Genomic DNA, 21,998 nt, shown 5'->3' with positions numbered 1-21,998 from the left:
GTTCATAAGCACATAAAAAGGTGCTATCATGAGTCATTAGGGAAATGCATATCAAAACCACAGTGAGATATTATTTAACATACATTTTGGTGAGAGTGAGGAGAAAATAAAACCCTCATACATTACCAATAGGAATATAAAATTGTGCGGTTACTTTGGAACACAGTAAAGCAGTTCACCAGAAAGTTCAATGTAGTGTTATTCCATGACTGAGCAATTCCTCTACTGAATTTATCACCATGATACCTGGAAATGATGTAAACCTAAAACATGTACATGAATGTTCTTAGCAACCAAAAGGATGACACAACTCAAATGTCCATCAACTAATGAATGGACAAACATAATATGGTATATCACAACAACAATATTTTTGGTCATAAAAATTAAGTACTAGCAAATGCTACTGCATTAATGAACCTTGAAAATACAGTGATAAGTGAAATAACCCAGACGATAAAAGCCCATACATAGCATGATTTCATTCATACAAAATGTTCATAATAGGCAAATCCATAGACACAGAGAGTAGATGAATAACTGCCATGGACCAAGAAGAGGGTAGAAAGTGTATTGTTGAAGGAATGAGGACTGACTGCCTATGGATATGAGGATTAATTTTTGAATCATGAAAATATTTTTAAATTAGGGGAATACTTAAATACTTTTTATCCAGGGGATTTAGATAGTTTTGGTATTATGACTACGACTTATTTTGTGTGTGTATATATATATTTTTAATATTTTTCCCATCTTTCACAATTTCTTTTTTAGTCTAAAGCATTCTAATTAAATTTTGTATATTGGTCTTATTTCTAAATAGCATTATTATACTCACTTACTAATGAAAAAAATATGTAGACCCTATATTATCTAAAGATAATTATGGTTTGCTTTTCTTTTTTCCTTTTAATCTCGATATTTTTCACTTGTTTGTTTATTTTGGATTTTCTGTTTTGGTTCATTTTGATTATGCTCAGTAGAAACCGTGTTATAATATGAACAGAACTAGTGATAGCGATCTCTATGTACTGGTTCCTGAAAGAACCATTGACAGAGCATTGAAAATTGAAGCATTGAAAATGCTCTGTCAATATTTACAATGCTCCAGTAGGTGTTTGTTGCTAAGACACATTCATAAGAGAACCCTGCCAAACTGTCTATCAAAGATGAAATGAGATTCACATTGTACAGAGGTGGTATTCTCTAATGAAGAAAGTTCATAATTACTGTAGTGAGAACTGTAGTGTTTAGAATGAAATCATATAGATTAAATAATAAAGTTCTTTATCTTTCCCTTGAGCACTTTTCCTGTTTCTTGCTCTTTTATTATTTCAAAATCCCCTACAATTGAGTATATTATCTAAGCAGAATTATTAAGTTTAATGTGTGTTTCTTGAAAGCCTACTGTGCACTACATGATAATATCACAATTCTTATTGTCATGGATATATATTTGCTTAGAGTAAATTTTCTATTGAATATATATCCTACCCTCAAACTATTTCCTTTTGAAATTATATAGGAATTATATTTGTGGAATTATGTGTCTATCCAGAAAGGGAGAATCAGTTTTTGACATCTGTTTTCTAGGACTCCACCATTACTTTCATCTCCCTTAATTAACTCCTCTAAATATTTTCATATTCATTCTATTATTGAACCAATGAGTAGAAGGAATCATAAGTTGACATACTCAAGAGAAGTTGAGATACTCAAGATCAAACAATTGTTTACTACTAAGAGTATTGTGTATTTCTTATTTTCCCACAATGCCATTTCCAGAATTCCTATGATAGTATTATAATTTACTGAAGCATTCGTATGTGTCAGATAGTGTGAGAAGATTTTTTAATGGATTTCCACAACTAATCTCCACAACAGAGCTATTTATTCCTGTTTTTTAAATTTTTCAAATGTATAGGCTTTAAGAGAGTTTTCCTATGTATTGCCCAGATTAATCCAACTTGTAAAGGGTACAGTGGTAGGATGGGAACACAGGCAGTAAGAGATTAGCTCTTCCAATATGACCTGCTTTGCTATACTTCATGCTATACATGACTAGTGAGTGCTGCACATTCCTCTATTTAACACTTGTACAAATATTAATCCAGGAAATTATTTTTTAAACTGATTTTTATTTGGCACTTGCAGGGGATTGGCTCTAGGTCCTCTGTGGATACCAAAATCTGTGGATGCTCGAGTTCTCGATATATAATGGTATAGTATTTGCATATAACCTATGCACATGCTCTCATATGCTTTAAATCACTTCCAGATTATTGATAATATACAACATGATGTAAATGCTATGTAAGTAGTTGTCACACTGTATTTTAACTTTTGTATTGTTTTTAGTTTTGTATGGTTACTTTGTTTTTGTGTGTGTGTGTGTGTGTGTGTGTGTATTTATTATCCACAGTTGGTTGAATCCACAGATATGAAACTTGTGGATATGAAGGACCAGATGTATTGCTTCTACTCACAGACTATTGTTACGCACAAACTTTTCAGGAGATGTTGATTTAGGATTAACACCCATAATCTGTATGGCAGAGTCATATGTCTATTAAGTCTTTCATTAAGATAGACTGGGATTTAGAAAAGGTCTCTGAGCTCTCAAATTATCAAAGGATTCATGGTTATTAGAAATTCATTGGGACTTGAAATTGATGAGGCTAATTTCCTAAAAAATGAAGACCAAAGTAAAGTCACTGACTTCTATATTATTTACATACACCTATGTCAAAGTAAACATTGCACTTAACAAAGTTAAACAGGCAAAGAAGGTGACTGCAATAGGGACAGAGGCCAGACAGAACTCAGGCTGAGCTCTCAACTCAACTCTGGAGAAACAAAGAGCAGAAGAGTTTTTGAAAGCTGGGGTCAGGGAGATCATAGACTATCTGTGTGAGCTAATTCGCATCAGCCAAATGACAGTAAGTAGTTTTACAATTTAGAGCAATGCACCCTCCAAAGTTAGACTCCCAAGCTCCCACAGAGACAAGAAGAGAGGGACACTATCTTCATTGATTATTGCATTTCAAAGAGATGGCTCCCAGGTCCCTGAGTTGTAAAACTGGCAGGAGGCTTTTTAAAAAAATTTACATCTCAAAGGCGCAGAGAAAGAATTTGCAATTACAAATATTCTAAAGTGATGCTCTAAAGAAAGCAAGGTTAGAGACCTAGAGACAGACCAAAAAAAAAAAAAAAAAACCACACTTCTAAAATTTATAATATTGAGAAAAACTTTAAAGCTATATCAGTCATTTATATGAAATACACAGAGACATAGACACACACACACACACACATACATACACACAGACACCAGAATTGAAACAAAAAAGTGAAGGGATAGTCTCCTCATAGCATAGTCAGGATGCTTAAGAAGGAAACATGCATATTCTAGAGATTTAGAAGTATATTTTAATTTTTCAAAATGTTTAGTTGAGACAATTATTTCCAATTTTAAGTCCAGCTTTTGGTCAAATTCCAAATAGTAATTTTTAGTCTTTCATTCCTTTTCTTGATGAACTGAAATTATAAGGGTTTTGTGCTCTATCTCAATATTCAAACTTTCATTAAATATTGAGCATAAACTCTTGGTAAATAAATACGTATGCATGTATGTGTGTGTGTGCATGTGTCTGTGTGTGTAAATATAAACAGCATTATCAAAGGACTAATTGACTTACATATATATCAGAGGGGTAATTTTTTGAGGAGTCTTTTTACCAGATTAAAATTATATTGGTGAAAAAACCTGTAATATCCAGATAAACAGTTTTAGAAAGAGTTCTATACTTTCAGTTACTTTGAGCTGATATTATAAATTATTTTATACATAAAATTAACTCTCAGTCAAAATGAATGTTGTGAGAAAGATACACTGAAAATTTTGCCATAAACATTTCAGTATCCATTTCTTCTACCACATAATTTCTCTTTCATATGAGCTATAAATGAGATATTTATAGCTGAATCTCAAGTAGATTGGGCTCTCCGGTAAAATATACTTTGTTCATGTTGGTGATTATGCTTCCTTTTCCAATCCAATTGCTTTTGCCCAGATTCTTTCCTGACATCCATATTCAATGACAAATTGTATTCTCCAAAGGCACTTCTCAACATGTATTGGTTGTTTGCAGCCCTGGCTGAATAATCTTCATACTGCTGATGAAACAATTATTAATAACACATTTTTCGTATTAAATTTCAATATATTTGACATAGTTTAGACGGAGAGAATAAAATGTTTATAGATCTTCCAGATTAGTTTCAGAAGTTGAAATTCTTTTCGCTGATCTATATAATTAGTCCTTAAGCCTTTATAACCCTAAGTTAACAAATGATTATAAAAGATTACCATTACTATTGTTATTTTATTGTTATTTGCTTGTTTGATTATTTTATCAACAACCAACATTCTATGTTGTATTCTTTTATTTCTTCTACTTAATAATATTAATAGTCATTAGTTCCTTAGTCAATTCAATTATTAGCTCATCTGCAGAATGACTCTGAGAATATCCTGCAGTCTCTATCAGGGACCTGTGCACAATGGGAATGCCAAATATATATAATATTACAGAATAAAATTTAATAAGAAGTGTACAAAATACAGCAAAGTATATATACATATGCTTGTAATCACTGAAGAGGTTTTTCCTGCCTGCTGCACAAATAAAGTCCACAGCATTGCAGTAAAGAAAGTTTAAAAGACACAAGTCCGGCCATATCATGTGGGTGATGGAGTTACTACTCAAATCAATCTCTTGCAGTTTGGTGGAAGGATGTATCAGGGTTCTCTAGAGGAATATAACTAATTTTATATATATGGAATTTATTAAATATTAACTCACACTATCACAAGGTCCCACAATAGGCTGTCTACAAGCTGAAGAGAAGGGAGACCCAGTTAAAGTCCCAAAACTGAAGAACTTGGAGTCTGATGTTTGAGGGCAGGAAGCACCCAGCACAGGAAAATGATGTAGACTGGGAGGCTAGGCCAGTCTAATCTTTTCATGCTTTTCTGCTTGCTTTATATTCTAGCTACGTTGGCAGCTGATTAGATGGTGCCAACCCAGATTAAGTGTGGGCCTGGCTTTCCCAGCCCACTGACTCAAATGTTATTCTCCTTTGACAACACCCTCACAGACACACCCAGGATTAGTACTTTGCATCCTTCAATCCAATCAAGTTGACAGTCTGTATTAACCATCACAAGTCTACCTTTTGTCAACTTGAACACACACACATCTCATGAGATTATACATAATATTCAGATAAAGACAATAATAATGTCATAATTATGCCTAACATAATACAACTATCCTTCATAAACTGGACTCACCAATCCCCAACCCAAATGCTATTACATAAAGTTAACAATACTTAAATGCTGATATGAAGTCAATAAATCTTATGTCACATGATAAAGGAAAAAGGAAATAAAATAAAGATATTTTCTCAGTACAAGTGTAGAAATGCACAAATATGTTCTTAACAAAAGAAGGAGGAAAGATTCATGACAATTACAGTCCTTGTTTTTGCAGCTGGTCATGTGGTCATAGCTGGTATTGATGACTACCTTCTTCTACTACTCATTCTGTATTCACTTTGCCTTCAGCAAGAACCTCAGCAGACCATAGTTTTTTCCTGGTGGAGTGACCCAAACCTTAATTTCTGAAGAGTCTGAGCCCATTTGGTGTCCTGCCTGGATTGGACTATTGTAGTTTCACATTGGCCTTAATCATGGGGCATGGTAATATTAAGAGATGCCCTAATAGATCTCCTATATTCCATGCATACTCTTCCTTACCTCCATTGTGGAGTAGTAGACTGATTTTATCTTGATAGTCTATGCCAATCACCGCAGCCAACACTGTAACTCTCTCCTTAGCCTATTGACTTAAAGGTGGGAGGAGCCAAAGTATCCAGGTGGCAATCTTAACTTCCATTTATTCGAATTGCTGTGTCCCTTAGGGGCAGCACTCCTCCCTCAGGAGCTAAGACCTCTAGGCCAGCAGAATGTAATGTCATGAGAACTGGAAGCAAAAATTTTGCTAGTGGATCACTAGGGGTGATGGTGAATGGTGCCACTTTCACTTCCACCCCTTGATTTCTGGACATGTGAATTCTGGCTATGGGAGAAACAGTACCATATATTGGATGCTAATTCACAGCATACATGGCCTTCTGGAGAACTTTGCCCAGCTTTGTATTGTCATCTAGTTGGCATTGTAATTGTGACTTCAAAAGGCCATTCCACCATTCTGTCAATTCAGCTGCTTCAGGATGATGGGGGACATGGTAAACCAATGAATTCCATGAGCATGAGTGCACTGCCACACTTCTTTAGCTGTAAAGTGAGTGCCTTGGTCAGAAGCAATGCTGTGTGGAATACCATGATGGTGGAAAAGGCGTTCCATCAGTCCACAGATGGTAGTTTTAGGAGAAGCATTGCGTGCAAGATAGGCAAACCCATGTCCAAATTAACTATCTATTCCAGTGAGGACAAACCTCTGCCCTTTCCATAATGGAAGAGGTCCAATATAATCAACCTGCCATCAGGTAGCTGGCTGATCACCTCAAGGAATAGTACCATATTGGGGGCTCAGGGTTGGTCTCTGCTGCTGGCAAATTGGGCACTCAGCAGTGGCCATAGCCAGGTCAACCTTGGTGAGCAGAAGTCCCTGTTGCTGAGCCCATGTGTAACCTCCATCCCTGCCACCATGGCCACTTTGTTCATGGGCCCACTGGGTGATGACATGGGTGGCTGGGGAAAGAGGCTGAGTGGTGACCACAGAATGGGTCATATTGTCCACCTGATTATTAAAATCCTCCTCTGCTGAGGTCAGCCACTGGTGAACATTCACATAGGATACAAATATCTTCACAGTTTCTGACCACTCAGAGAAGTCCATCCACATGCCTCTTCCCCATATATCTTTGTTACCAATTTTCCAATCATGCTTCTTCCAAGTTCCTTGACCAAACTATTGCTACAGCCCATGAATCAGTATATAATCACATAACTGGTCATTTCTACTTCCATGAAAAGTGCAAAACCAGGTTTGCTGCTCAAAGTTCTGCCCAATGGGAAGATTTCCCTTCACTGCTGTCCTTCAGAGATGTCCTAGAAAGGAACTGTTTTGCTGCAGCTGTTGACTTTCAGGTGGTGCCTGTATGTCATGCAGAACCATCTGTGAACCATGCCCTACTCTTCTCTTCCCCTGTCAACTGATCATAGGGAACTCCCCATAAGGCCATTGTTAGAGGCTGGGGGAGAGAAGGCAGGGTGGCAGGAATGGAGACTATGGACATTTGAGCCACTTCTTCATCTAAATCACTTTTGCCTTCAGGACCTGCTCAGACCTGATCACATATATGCCACTTGCATTTGATGATGGAATGCTGCTGTGCATAAGCCACTTTATAACTAGATGGGACAGAAAGCACCCAGTTCCTAAGAGGCCGTTCAGGTCAAAAGGTGACTTGATGACCCATTGTCAAATGTTCTGTTTCCACCAAAGCCCAGTAACAGGCCAAGAGCTATCTCTCAAAAGGAGAGTAGTGATCTGAAGAAGATGGCAGGGACTTGCTCCAAAATCTTAGATGCCTCAACCGTGATTCACCTATGGGGGCCTGCCAAAGGCTCCAAACATCACCGCTATCTGCCACTGACACATCAACGCCATTGAATCTGTTGGGTCATATCATCCAAGTGGCAGAGCAGCTTGCACAGCAGCCTAGACCTGATGGGGAGTCTTCTCCTGTTCTGAACCCAACTCAAAACTAGCCGCCTTTCAGGTCACTCAATAAATGGGCCAGAGGAACACACCCAAATGAGGAGTGTGTTTCATCCAAAATCCAAATAGACCCACTAGGCACTGTGCCTCCTTCTTGGTTGTAGGAGGGGCCAAATGCAACAACTTCTCCTTTACCTTAGAAGCAATATCTCAACAGATCCCACACCACTGGACCCCTAGAAATTTTACTAAGGTAAGGTCCCTGAATTTTAGTTGAATTTATTTCCCCTACCCTAGCCTGCAAATGTCTCACCAGTAAGTCCAGCGGGTTTGCTATTTCTTGCTCACTGGATCCAATCAACATAATGTCATCAATGTAATGAACCAGGGTGATATCTTGTGGAAGTGAAGTGTGATCAGGGTCTCTCCAAATAAGATGACACAAAGCCCCAGAGTTGATATGCCCCTGAGGTAGGACAGTAAAGGTACATTGCTGGCCTTGCCACCTGAAGGCAAATTGCTTCTGGTGGGCCTTATGGACAGGAATGGAGAAAAAGGCATTTGCCAAGTCAATGGCTCCATACCAGATGCCAGGAGATGTGTTAATTTCCTCAAGCAATGAAACCACATGTGGTACAGCAGCTGCAATTAGAGTCACCCAATGGTTAAGTTTATGATAATCCACTGTCATTTCTCCAAGACTCCATCCGTCTTCTGCACAGGCCAAATGGGAAAGTTTAATGGGGATGTGATGGAAATCATCACTCCTGCATCTTTCAAGTTCTTGATGGTGGCACAAATCTCTGCAGTCCCTCCAGGGATGTGATATTGTTTTTGATTTACTATTCTTCTAGGTAGAGGCAGCTTTGATGGTTTCCATCTGGTCTTTCCCACCATAGTAGCCCTCACCCTACCAGTCAGGGAGCCAATGTGGTCTTTCTGCTAGCTGCTAAGTATGTCTATGCTAATTATGCATTCTAGCACTGGGGAAATGACTACAAGATGAGTCCAGGGACCCACTGGACCCACTGTAAGTTGGACCTGAGCTAAAACTCTATTGATTATCTGACTTCAATAAGCCCTTTCTTTAACTGGAGCACCACAATGATGTTTTGGGTCCCCTGGAATCAACATCAGCTCAGCGCCAGTGTCCAGTAGTCCCCAAAATGTTTGATAATTTCTCTTTCCCCAATGCACAGTTACACTGGTAAAAGGCTGGAAGTCTCCTTGGTGAAGGAATGGAGAAAGATTAACAGCATAAATTGTCGGTTATATAGTTGATTCCTTCCTCAAAGGGACCTGGCCTCCCCTTTATTCAAGGTCTGTAAACTGGCACAAATCTGAAAATTCATTGATGAGCCTTGATTCTCTGTTTTTAAAATTTAAATTAGTCTTTTGTCCATTTGACCTAGAAGTTTTCTGCTTACATAAATTAAGTAGAAATGCAGTAGGCTTCCTATCAATTTCACTTCTAGGAACACTGTGATTAATTAGCTAATGCCAGAGCTCAACATGAGTCAGACTACTGTGATTGCCACTTTGCCTCTGCTGTCCGTTACAGTAGCTATGCCCACTTTGCTTTTGATGGTTGAGTGCTGCCACTTTGCCCCTGCCACCTCAGGATCCAATTATTCCCATTGTATTTAAATTTTGTAGTTGAGTGACTAACTGTGGTTCCCACTGTTAGCTCTGACATACCGAGAAGAGCAATTACAGGGCTCTTCAAAGATGCAGGTGCTGTCCTCACAAATCTATTGCACAAAGCATGTGTCAAGGGTATATCTTCTGGATCCTCCCAGCTCAGATGATAGGTCTAAAATGACTAATCTACTCCACGATCCCAATCTCCTTAAGCCTTTGGATCCCTTCCTTTACATTAAACTAAGGGATAGCAGGCATTTCTAGCTCACCCACATGGGCCATCTTTTAATCCATATTTCTGCTAACCAAGAAAATAAACTATTATGACCTTTTCTTAACTCCCTCAGCTGCAACAATAAATGCAGATTCCCTACTTAATGGGCCCAAATCAACAAATTCAGCCTGATCCAACCAACTTTGTGTTCTTTCCACCATTATCCCACATCCTTAATATCCATTCCCATGCCTGTTCTCCAGATTTATGCTTATATAAATTAGAAAACTCAAGTCATTCTTTTCGAGTGTAGCATACCTCCTCATGGGTCACACTCTGAATCTTACCTCTAGGGCCCCACCAGGACTTTAGTCTAGTTATAGGTCTAGAAGGGTTGTTGGGGGTGGCTCCGGAGGAGAATCAACATTATCTTGCCTGGCTACTGCCTCTGTGGAGGCCATAACTGTTGTCTCAGGCAATGCAGAGTTTATCTCCTCAAACAAGTGTGTAAAGGCTGATGGCAGCATGGGTTGGAGAGGGGATGTTGCCACTACTGGGGATGGGGAAGCTGTTTCTTCTAACAAAAAAGGTTCCTTAGAGTTTACAAACTCACTGTCCCCAACATCATCAGGGTCCTCCCACACATCCCCATTCCAAGTTGCACGTTCCCATTCTTTTCCAATCAATCCTCTCACTTTAACAGGAGACACCTTGCAAGGCTGTGCATTTACCTTTCATTGCATGTCAACCACTCTCATGATAAGAGCTGTGTCTGTTTTTCCAAAATTTCAGTTCTTTCTCTCTAGAAGGTAAGACTCTCACTCAAGGCAATCTTAGCAGATTTGAGGCTCAGTATCCACTTCTGAATCCAGGAGTTAGAATTCCTGAGTTCCTCATTTTTTTCATCATTTTGTCCACTGAACTTAGGAGCAACCAACCTCCTTCATTATGTTTCTTGGTTCTCTAGATATGGTCAAAGGTATTATATAGAGTCACTAAACTCCTTGCCTCTCATGAGCAGAGAATCAGGAATGTCAAATGCATTTATTTTGCATAACTCTCTAAACAGTTTACCTCAAGGACTCTCAGTGTTCTCCATATATTAGAAGTAGGGGCCTTAGCATTTTTGTGTCTAATCATATTAAGCAGCCAAATCCAGAAACCCCAAAACCAATGAAAGAACTTCATCCTTAATAATCTGCTCCCCTAGAACCACTTCTGCTACCAAAATCTGTATTAGGGTTCTCTAGAAGGACAGAACTTATATATATATACACACACACACACACACACAGATATATACATAGACATATAGCTATAAATACATGTAATGTGTAAAGAGGAATTTATTAAGTATTAACTCACATGGTCACAAAGTCCCACAATAGGCCATCTGCAAGCTGAGGAGCAAGGAGAGCCAGTCCAAGTCTCAAAACTGAAGAACTTGGAGTCCAATGTTTGAGGGCAAGAAGCATTCAGCATGGGAGAAAGATGTAGGCTGAGAGGCTAGGCCAGTCTCTCTTTTCACATGTTTCTGTCTGCTTTTTATTCTAGCTTTACTGGCAGCTGATTAGATGGTGCCCACCCAGATTGAGGGTGGGTCTGTCTTTCCCAGTCCCCTGACTCAAATGTTAATCTCCTTTGACAACACCCTCACAGACACACCCAGGATCAATACTTTGCATCCTTCAATCCAATCAAGTTGACACTCAGTATTAACCATCACTATGGGGTAGGGGTTGCTAGGCTTGCTGCTGATAGGGTTGGGGCAGAGATGAAATCATAGGTGGTGAAACTGTCCTCCTGCATGCTGAATCACTTCTGGGTCAGGCCACAGGAGTGAGGTTGACAGGTCCAAGTGGAACCATCAGGTCCAACTGGAACCATGGGTGTCAGATATGTAAAAAATCTGAATACATATCTGAAAAGGCCAATATACAATAGTGGTGTTATCTGCAGGTATGACTGGCAATTGTTTATGTGTATGCTTTAGCAGAATTTAGATTCTTCTCCTCCCCAGTCTTTTATTAGGGGTTTTTATTAGGTTTACAAAGGTAGTAGACTTTTGTGGAAGGGCTATTACATTTAAGCTATAACTTAAATGTCTCTCAAAGTTAACTTGCCCCAAAACCCCAGGAAAATTTAGGAGCAAGGCAAGATGAAAGGTGGGTTAAATCAGATCTCTTTCACTGCCGTAATTTTCTCACTGTTATAATATTTTTTTTTTTGCAAGATTGTTTTATGCTTTTTCATCAGCCCCTTAAAATAGCTTACAGGTGGGATGTTGACCAGGTCTTCACTGCCTGCCTGTTTTCTGCTGTATTATTTTCATCATTCTAGATATCATTATCCCATTTATGTATTTTTTGAAGTCCCTCAGCTTCTTTGAGCTTTTGGAAAATACATTCATAATTTATTATGTTATAAAAAGTTATCTGTACATTCTAAAACCTATTATAATAACTAGGAAATTTAAATTAAAATTATATTGCATCTCAATTCACCTTCATTGCATTGCTTTTCTCTGGTTAAAGGAAGCAATTTATACATGGCATTTTCCAACTTCAGTTTCAAGAGAACACATTGATATTTTAAAATATTTAAATTACAAGCAAAATACTGTTGCACAATGCTTCCTAATGTGCATAGAAAATCATATTCATACTTTTAATTATTTTCTTAGCCAATTATATTATAGAAAGATCCTGGAAACAACAACAAAAAATAACGTGGAAGGCAGCAAATTTTAACTCTGGAGATCATTTGTCGAGTCATTGTGTAAAGTGCTCTTGAATGTAAATTATTGTCATTGTCAAGTAAATTCAGATAATTTGAATCAAAGATAAAACAATTAAAACAAACTCTTCCTTTGATGAAAGATTTTCTTGTATGGTAGGAATGAGGTGTTCATTCTTTTGCTGTTTATCATTTAGGGTTTGCTTTCAGCTCTTCCAGCTTGGTCTTAATCCCTTGCCTCAGTGTGGAAGTTTGCTTCTTCCCGATGGAGCAGGAGAATTTCTCCTGGCTTCTACAGTCTGTCTTCAAGAAGGGTCTAGATTGTATTTAAGAGTTCACCTCATAGGCCACATCCACTCAGGATTAATTTATGGTCAATTGATTTGAGATTTTAGTTCTTTCCTCACATTCCTTTCTGCTTTGGCATGTATTATAACATAATCTAATCAAGGGAAAGGAATGCAAGTATTCGCAGTCCCACCCACACTCCAGAAGAGAGAGAATGGGGCACCTAAGAAGAGGGTAGAAACCTTGGCAGGATGGCATTTCAGAATTCTCTCTACCACAGATTCCTTGCCTTAAAATTAAATCCACAGTTCATGAAAAATCTCTTTTCTTAGACTCATAGGCCCTTATTAAAGCTAGTAGAACCAAAATAACTTAAATATATCCATCAACTTTGCCCTTTTTTTAAAAAAGAAAATGTTAGGAATATCCCTCGGAGCTCTCTATTGGCAACTCTATAGTTTCTAAATTATACCTCCTGTTATAATAGTATTTTGATCATATGTTTTATTTGTAGTTTAGCTCATGAGTCAGAATTGTTTCTTTCATTTTAGTAACCCCCAAAATATATTTAAATGAAAATTTGCATTTAATTTTAAATAATGACCAGAGTCTAAAACCAATTGCCTGCCCTGCATAAGGACATCTAGCTTAGTTTCTGCACTTAAAGCAATAAAAATATCATAAATATCATAAAGCAAAACTGGACAGAATGTATGATCATACCTAAATAACAAAAATATGGTACCATAGGAACACATTAAATTAAATTAAATAAGAATGAAACTTAGAGGGTTGTACATGAATTAAATGAGTAAAATATTACTGAAAGTGTTACCTAAAATGATTTATTGGTACCAATTTAATTAGCTTTTACAATTTTATTAAAATTCCATTATAAACCAGGAAGCACTACAGACTTGACAATTCATTATTGACAAGTCAAATTACATTTTTTTGGATATAATGTAATGTGTCTAGAAATAATAAGGGAAAATATGAGGTCAAGGCAATTATGCATAAAATCTGCCTTAATTATCATGATGGACTAAGTACCACCAGGATTTACTAGATAATTATTTCATTCTCAATTAATTCTTCACATGGGAATGCAATCTGATGTCTTTTCTTCCTTATAGAATGCTTCCATAAGAAGATTTAAAACTGTGAGAGTGTGTGTGTGTGTGTGTATATATGCGTGTTTTGTCCATGATATTGAAATATAAAAGAAAATGCCTGTCCAAATTTTAATCTGTATTATACATAATAGTTCACTTGATTACTGATGCTCAAGATTTATTTGAGGACTTCATATTAATTACACAAATTTTTGTGGAACACCAATTATGGTTGATACAGAAGAGACAAAGTGATAAATTCACAGCCATTCCTCACATTAGTCTACTCCACAAGCTTATGTAGAAATTATTAGAGAACCTGTTAAAAGTTGAATTTTACAATAGTGTGGTAGTCACTTTCTGCTCTCACATTCCTTGGTGGAAGATAATATAGCAAGAAATGATAAAACTAAGGGCAATCTTGTTCTAGTTTTTTTTTTTTTGGTTTTTTTTTTAACCTTGAATGCAAAATTCACACCACTTAACTAAAGACCTCAAGTACAAGCACTAATAAGTCTTAAAAGTAAAAATATGAATTATTTTGTATAACTTGTTTTGTTTTTGTTTTTGTTTTTTTTGAGACAAGGTCTCACTTTGTTGCCCAGGAGTGCAGTGGCACAATCATGATCACAGCTCACTGCAGCCCTCAGGGCTCCGGTGATTCTCCCACTTCAGCTTCGTGTGATATATTCATGCTTGTTTTTACAGGGTTAATGGATGAAGTCTTAAACTCTTAAAATTATACTGCAGGAAGATATCAGAAATATAAAGGACCAACTGTATTTATTAATTGAATGATCATTAGAAACTAAGGGATTTATCAGACAAATATTTGCAAGTATAAAGGATCTTTTTGCATAGGGTTAAATGTTGACTTTATTTTTTTCACATTTTAAAGATTCATTGAAGAGACTAGTTTTAGATTAATGAAAGAATAAAAGTAGTGCCATATCTTTTGTTTCCCTTTGAAAATTAGGAAGATTTTGGACTATCTAAGGCTTTAAAAAAATTTTTTAAAGCATAGCATAGATATGTCACCTATGTTATGCAAGAGTACAGTGATCAGTCAAATGCCTTACAAAGTTTAGTTTTATGATTTTGTTGCAATAAATTACAACACTTACAATTGTTTAAAAATTTTATACATAGTTATTAGAGCAAATATACGTGATTGTATGATGTAGAGAAGTCACATGAGAGAAACACTCAAAATTGTTATATTTTTGTGAAAGTTACTATTATGTCTTGTCCATTTTGTAGATATACTGTTCTTGAAAGTGTGCTTTTCATTCATTCTTTGAGTAGCTAGGCAGAAGCCTTTTCATCCAGGCATGAAACTATGTATGCACATTAATTGCATTTGAAAGTTTTGTGTGTATTTGTGTGTGTGTGTGTATGTGTGTGTGTGTATTTGATGTAAAGTTTTTTGAACATCTATTTTTGACAGCCTCAGTATGAAGAAGTCTGCATGGGATCTTAGCTGTACTATTTTTGTGAACGAAAACAATAGTGGTGTGTTGTTTCCAAATATTTCTTCCCAGCCGTGAACTGCTTTGTATTTCTGAGATGATAGTACTATGACTGATGTTGGATGACAAGTAAAAAATGTAAGAAAATTTTTTTTCAATTTCCTAATTTAGTTTCACCAAGCATTTGCTCTTTCTTTCTTAAAATGTCTGGGCTGTAACATGAGTATATTGCCAGTGTATCTATGATATCACTATATCAACATACAGAAACTCTGTCTCTACTAAAAATACAAAAAATTAGCTGGGCGTGGTGGTGCATGCCTGTAATCCCAGCTAGTCAGGAGTCTGAGGCAGGAGAATCACTTGAACCTGGGAGTCGAAGGTTGTGGTGAGTCGAGATAGCGCCATAGAACTCCAGCCTGGGCAATACGAAGGAAACTGCTTCGCAAAAAAACAAAACAAAACAAACAAACAAACAAAAAAACAGGGTCACATCTCAACATTTTGAAATAAAATAAAATAGGCTTATTGTAGTCCTGAGATTTTTTAATCATGTGGTTCAAATAATTTAATCTGTTGGCCATCTCTAACAAGCAGACTTTCTCTTAAAAATACAATTCCATTACACATTTTAACAAAAACTATAGATTTGTGGCAATTCAAACATAAGTAAGGATATTAAAAATACTTCACCCTTAATCAGTCTTCTGGGAACATTAAAAACCAGAGGACTTTTTCAGTTCACATGATGGCCTGCCTGGTAGTGACTTCACAAGATTCTTCTATAAGGAATAAAAATGTTGTCTACATGGGAAGTTTAAATTCAGTTGACATCTATGGAGTTCAAAATAGAACATATTATACAGGTCTGGGCTGTAGGAACTAACTCACACAATCCCCCTTCACTCCTCTATGTGACACCCAGCAGAGTTAGTTGCAGCTGCATAAATTTCCTTTGGTAATATTCATTTGGGAATATCTCAAAACTATTTTTGATGTTGTAGATTTTAAAGACATAATTCATTATGATAAAATGTCACAAAAAATCATAAACTCAGAGAAAGCCATATGTGTAAGGCTATGAGCAAGTTTATTTGAATTTCTAGGTGAACCTCTTTGTAAAGAGCATGCATTTTCCATAGGCTCAGAACCTATTTATACTCCTTTCTTAATGAGAACAAGTCTTCTAATAAGAACAAGTTTTTAAAAACCTTTTAACCTGGAGTATGGGAAGAAAGAAGATTAGAAATTTGTTAACGAACCTTATAAAAGTTCAGGAAACAACATAGGTAATTACTCTGTTGGGAAATGCTGCTTAATTAAAACAGTCATTCTAACAGCATACACACCTGCTGCTACCAGGACTTGTGTTTTTTCCTAAAATAACTTAATTCCTGAACAAGTTTCTCTCTTAGTTCATTTCTTTGGAGAATCTTCATCTCAATTTACTGCCTTAATCTTGTGTTGTATCTCATAGTATTAATAATTATAGTAGAATACTACAGAGCAAAAAAGGTTTTGAAAAGACTGATGTCCCTCTAGCAATTTATAGCCCTGTGTTTCACTTTGGAAGATAGAAAATATTTTCTTCTGAAAACATTCTAAACACAGCCATAACAGGTCTGAGATAGTAGTTTATTTTTATTAGGAACTGAAAGCATGACCTCAAAGTTGTAGCCAAAATAAGAGGACTATCATAGAAACACTGATCCGTCTAAAACAGTATTATCAGGAAATTGTATTCAAAGACTGTTTAAACTATGATTTATTCCGAAAACTGTTGTTACATTTAAAGAGGTTATTTTCCCCACATCTATTCAACGTTGTGTCTTATCCATGCTTACAAAAAATAATAAAAATGTTTAAGTAGGTTTAAATTATAATAAAAATAATAGTAATTAATAATATATAGACAGCATTTACTATGTGCCAGGCTCTACAATATGCTAAACGTTTGGCATTGATATGATCACACTGCACGTGTGCATTTTGTTATCTATCAATAGGATCGAAAACATTGTATTTTTCTGCATGAGGTTCAAAATCTCTCCTCTACACTTGGCCACTTGAAGGCAACCCTAGGAGCAATGCTGTTAACAAATGTGTTCATTTTTACATTAGAAAAAGAGATTTAACATTTAATATGGTAAAAAACAAATAATGAAACAAAAATGATATCTCCAACAACATGAACAAAAACGATATCTTCAGATTTTTTGCTGATTTGAAAAATAGCAAGACATGTAAGTTGTTAGATACATAGAACTCACGTTAGAATATTCAAACAGTACTAAGTTGTTCAAAATAAACATCATTATTACAATATTGTAATGCTGATGTGATTACCATTAATAATGTTGTGAGTGTGTGATTGTATTGTGGAATATATATGTATATTCACAAATATTCATTATTTCATCTATTTGTATCTCTTTTCAAACAGATCTACATCACCCATTTAATGACTGCCTACTACTACATCATAGGCATTATACTCACCAAATTTACTATGAAGTAAATTTATTTAAACTTCAAAATCAATCTAGAAAGTATCATCTTTATTTCCATTTTACAGATGAAGGAATTAAATCTGAGATTGAATGACTTGTCAAATCTGACTTTGCAAGTAATTAGTGGGCTCTGGTTAAAAACAAGGCAGGCTAACACCAGAGATCATGCTTTTCAACTCTATTCTGTCTTTTAGAAGGTATAAATGACTATAAACCAGTTCGTTTACTTTTTGGGGATCAACTGCAAGATTACATCTGAGGATTGTAATAAAATCAAGTTTCATTTCTTAAAAATAGCTACTAAATGCACTGATCATCAGATACATATCATACACACATTGTTTGGTTAAAATGAAAAAACTGATGAGACAAAATCAGACACGTATTAAGAAGTTTTGGTGGGCTTCGGTTACTCACACCTGTAATCCCCACACTTTGGGGGGCTGATATGAGCAGATCACTTGAGTCCAGGAGTTCCATACCAGCTTGGGTAACATGGCAAAACCCCTTTTCTAAAAATAAATGAATAAATAAATAAAATATAGCCAGACGTGGTGGCATGCACCCCAGGGGTGGATGTTGCAGTGAACCAAGGCAACAGAGTGAGACCCTCATCTAGGAAGGAAAGGAAGGAAGGAAGGAAGGAAGGAAGGAAGGAAGGAAGGAAGGAAGGAAGGAAGGAGAAAGAAAGAAGGGAAGGAAGGGAGGGAGGGAGGGAGGGAGGAGAAAAGAAATACATTTTATAAATGTTGTAAGTGCTGTGATAAAGATATGTTAACGGCACACAAAGAAGCATTATTTAATTTAGCTCTGAATTTCAGAGAGAACCTTCTGGAGGAGATAGCACTTTTGATCGACTTCATAGATAAGTAGGCCATGAAGTGAAGAAGTATAGAGGGTAAAAAGCAAGAGTGAAGGAAATGGACATGGAACTTCATGATGTACAAGCAGCATAGTAGAAGTTTGATGCAAATAAGGCGTATACTTAAAGATGGGAAGAAAGATAAATGAACCTGAATAAATCAGGAATGACTATACATTATATAGCGTGGAATGTTCCTGTTCATCAATAATTGTGTGTTCTTTTATATCTCATCTGTTTTTCCAGGCCAAGGTACTTAAGAGGCTATTCCTACTCCATCCCTCTCTTTTTCTGCTATAGCCATTGCTTTACTAATGACTTCCTCATCTAAGAAGTCGATCAAAATTTCTATCTCCTCCAGAAGGTTCCCTCTGAAATTCAGAGCTAAATTAAACAATGCTACTTTGTGTGCCATTAACGTATCTTTATCACAGCACTTACCACATTTACAAAATTTATTTCTTTTCATCTTTCTTTCTTGCTTTCTTGCTTTCTTGTTTTCTTTCCTTTCTTCGATGGGGGTCTCACTCTGTCCCCTTGGTTCACTGCAACATCCACTCCTACGGGTGCATGCCACCATGTCTGGCTATATTTTGGTTCTAACTTCGGAGGCCATGTGGTCCAGTTGGCATAACTAAAATAATGATAATCTATCTGACTTACATTGAACTATGTAAGCGATATGATGTAAATGTTAATTATGCAAAAAAGATAATATTTCAGGGACTGTATGTTGTAGCAGGATAGCCTACCCACCTGTATTGTCATGATGAATATAAATTAAGACATTACTGTATTATTTTCTTCTTTATCCATAAAGTATCTCTGCATCATAGCTGCTGTTTCCAGCTTTCTAAAGCTGTACGAAACCAGTACCATGACTTAAGTCTTCACTCCCTATTAAATAAATGTTTAGTATTTCACTGTTCAAGTTTCCATCCTTTTAGGGCTTGTTTTCTGTTGATAAAGCCTTAATGGCTTATGCGTGACCCTTCCCAAATGAGGATTTACCCAAACTTTCTGGAAATAGCACCTATCTTAACCAAAAAGGAATGATAATATAGGTGGTGAGATGTCAGAAAGAGAAAATACTAGGATGCTGGAACAGAAGTAGGATATTAGTCATCAAACTGCATGGCTCCTAATCTGCCTACACACCTGCATGATACAGCAGATTACAAGATCACAAGCAAGGAGTGATTATATCTCCCTGGAGGAAGGAAGTAAAGGCTTCATGAAGGAAGTAATCCTTGAGCTGAGTTTGAAAATAATTCTTTCCCCAAACAGAAGGAGAAAGTCATTATAGACAGAAGGAACTATGATAAAGGAGAGCAGTCTGGGGAAATTGTATCAGTTCTATATAAACAGATTAAAAGGTGACAGTAGAGCTTGAATCAGAAATATAACTGAAGAGAAAATGTGGGGCCAAGTATGATGCCATGTTATAAATTTTTTTTAATAGACATTGAAGAATTCTATTTGATTTGATTTATTCTAATGAGTTGGAATAAATAGTGCATAAGTTATATGCACTCCCCTAGGCCTTCAGGATAAAAGGCCACAATGTCTCTGCCCTTGAGAAAGCAGAGGTCTCAGCTGTTTCGTAAACATATAAATGCATATGGGTTTTCTAAAGTCATCCTTACATCAGGATGTAACATAAATGGCCCCACACAGTGGTATAAATAATACGCATATTTTCCCCCCCTCAATCTAGGCATGATGTTCATGCTCACACCTAGGCATGAATGATCCAGAGATTGGTAGGACAGCTTGTCTCCATAGGATTATCTTGAGACTTCTCTTTATCTTCTTGCTTTGCCTTCCCCTAGGGAGTTAACTCAGGTGTTAGACTCGGAATCATGGTGGGGATTTGCTTCTAGTTCTCTATTTACATTCCAGTCTGCAGGAAGTAGGAAAGAAAAGAAGGTGAGGGGCAGCAACTGCTTACATGCATATAATTTTTAATTAGTTACATCTAATTTTAGGAGACTATGAAAAGGAGCCTCCAGCTAGATTTCCATGATCACAGCTAAAAGGCAGGATTCTCTTACTGAAAGGAAGAAAATGAATAAACAACTGGGTACTGAGAAAAAAATAGCATATCCTAATACAATGAGTGGATGAAAGAAAAGGAATTGTAAAGAATATCTCACAGATTTTGATGTGGGGGTATTGAAAATGGTAGTTTTCATTCAAATGTATATTATAGGGAACAACTTAGAAGGAAAACAAATTTTTTTGACACATGAAGTTCAAAATTATTGTGGGATAGTCTGGATATAGGTGTGGTCTTAGTACACCTAGTTTTACTATCACAGACTATCTGAGGCTGCCCAATTTATAATGAAAGAGCTTTATTTCACTCATAGTTCTGCAGGCTGGGAAGTTCAAGGGCATGGCACTGGCTTCTGGTTATCCTACTGTGTGATAACATGGTATAAGGTCAAACAGGAAGTAGACACATTACAAGGGACCAAACACCAAAGGCATCCTTGTTTTTCAATAACCAACTCTCATGGAAATTAACCCAGTCCCAGGAGAACTAGAACTCACTCTTGCAAGAACAGCATCAAGGCACCCATAAGGTAGCAGCCCCCATGAACCAAACACCTTCTATTAGCCCCCACCTCTTAAAGGCACCTCACAACATCATTATATTGGAAATTAAGTTTCCACCTGAGTTAGGGCAGAAACAAACCACAGCAAAACCATAGCTGGTGTCAAGAAGTCAATTGGACATATTATTTTAAATGTTTTATTATTAAGTTTAACTTGAGATATACATTTGGGAGTCACAAACATAGATGATATTTAATTAAGGATACTTAATCTACTTTTGAAGTAGCTGATATCACATACAAAAAAACAGATGTTGAAAGAGAAGAGAAAAAAGTCGAGATAAGGATCCTAGTGAACACAATATAAAAAATAAATTAACATATCCATTTAAAACTGATTGCAATTTTTCCTGCCATCTCCAAGATTACAATTTTTTTCTGTCATCCCGAGATGTTTGCAAAATGAACACTAGGAGAAAGCAAATCTGTGTAACACTGATCCCTTTTACTAGCAGAGACTGATGTGAAAAGGAAAAAGTAAACAAAGAAATTTTAGTATATGTGTGCTGCCAGAGATGACACCCAGAGTTAAAATATATTAATTTAGCAGAAATATTAATTTTTTAGATATGCAAATGTAGAACTAGAACTGAGGCTTAAGATTAAATTTGTCTTTAAAATAAAAAAGAAGAATTAAATATATGGGAGAAGAGAGTTTAAGGGAGAAAGTATTGAACAATGTAGCAAAAGGCTGGAACTTACGAAGAAATGTTGGTGGAGATAAATGTCTTAAGATCATGTATTGGGAAATGAAATAAGATTTTAGAACAAGGACATCAAATAATATT

This window comes from Mandrillus leucophaeus, unplaced genomic scaffold (genome assembly GCF_000951045.1).
Source record: "Mandrillus leucophaeus isolate KB7577 unplaced genomic scaffold, Mleu.le_1.0 Scaffold378, whole genome shotgun sequence".
Lineage (NCBI taxonomy): Eukaryota > Metazoa > Chordata > Mammalia > Primates > Cercopithecidae > Mandrillus > Mandrillus leucophaeus.
Note: the sequence above shows the minus strand (reverse complement) of the source record.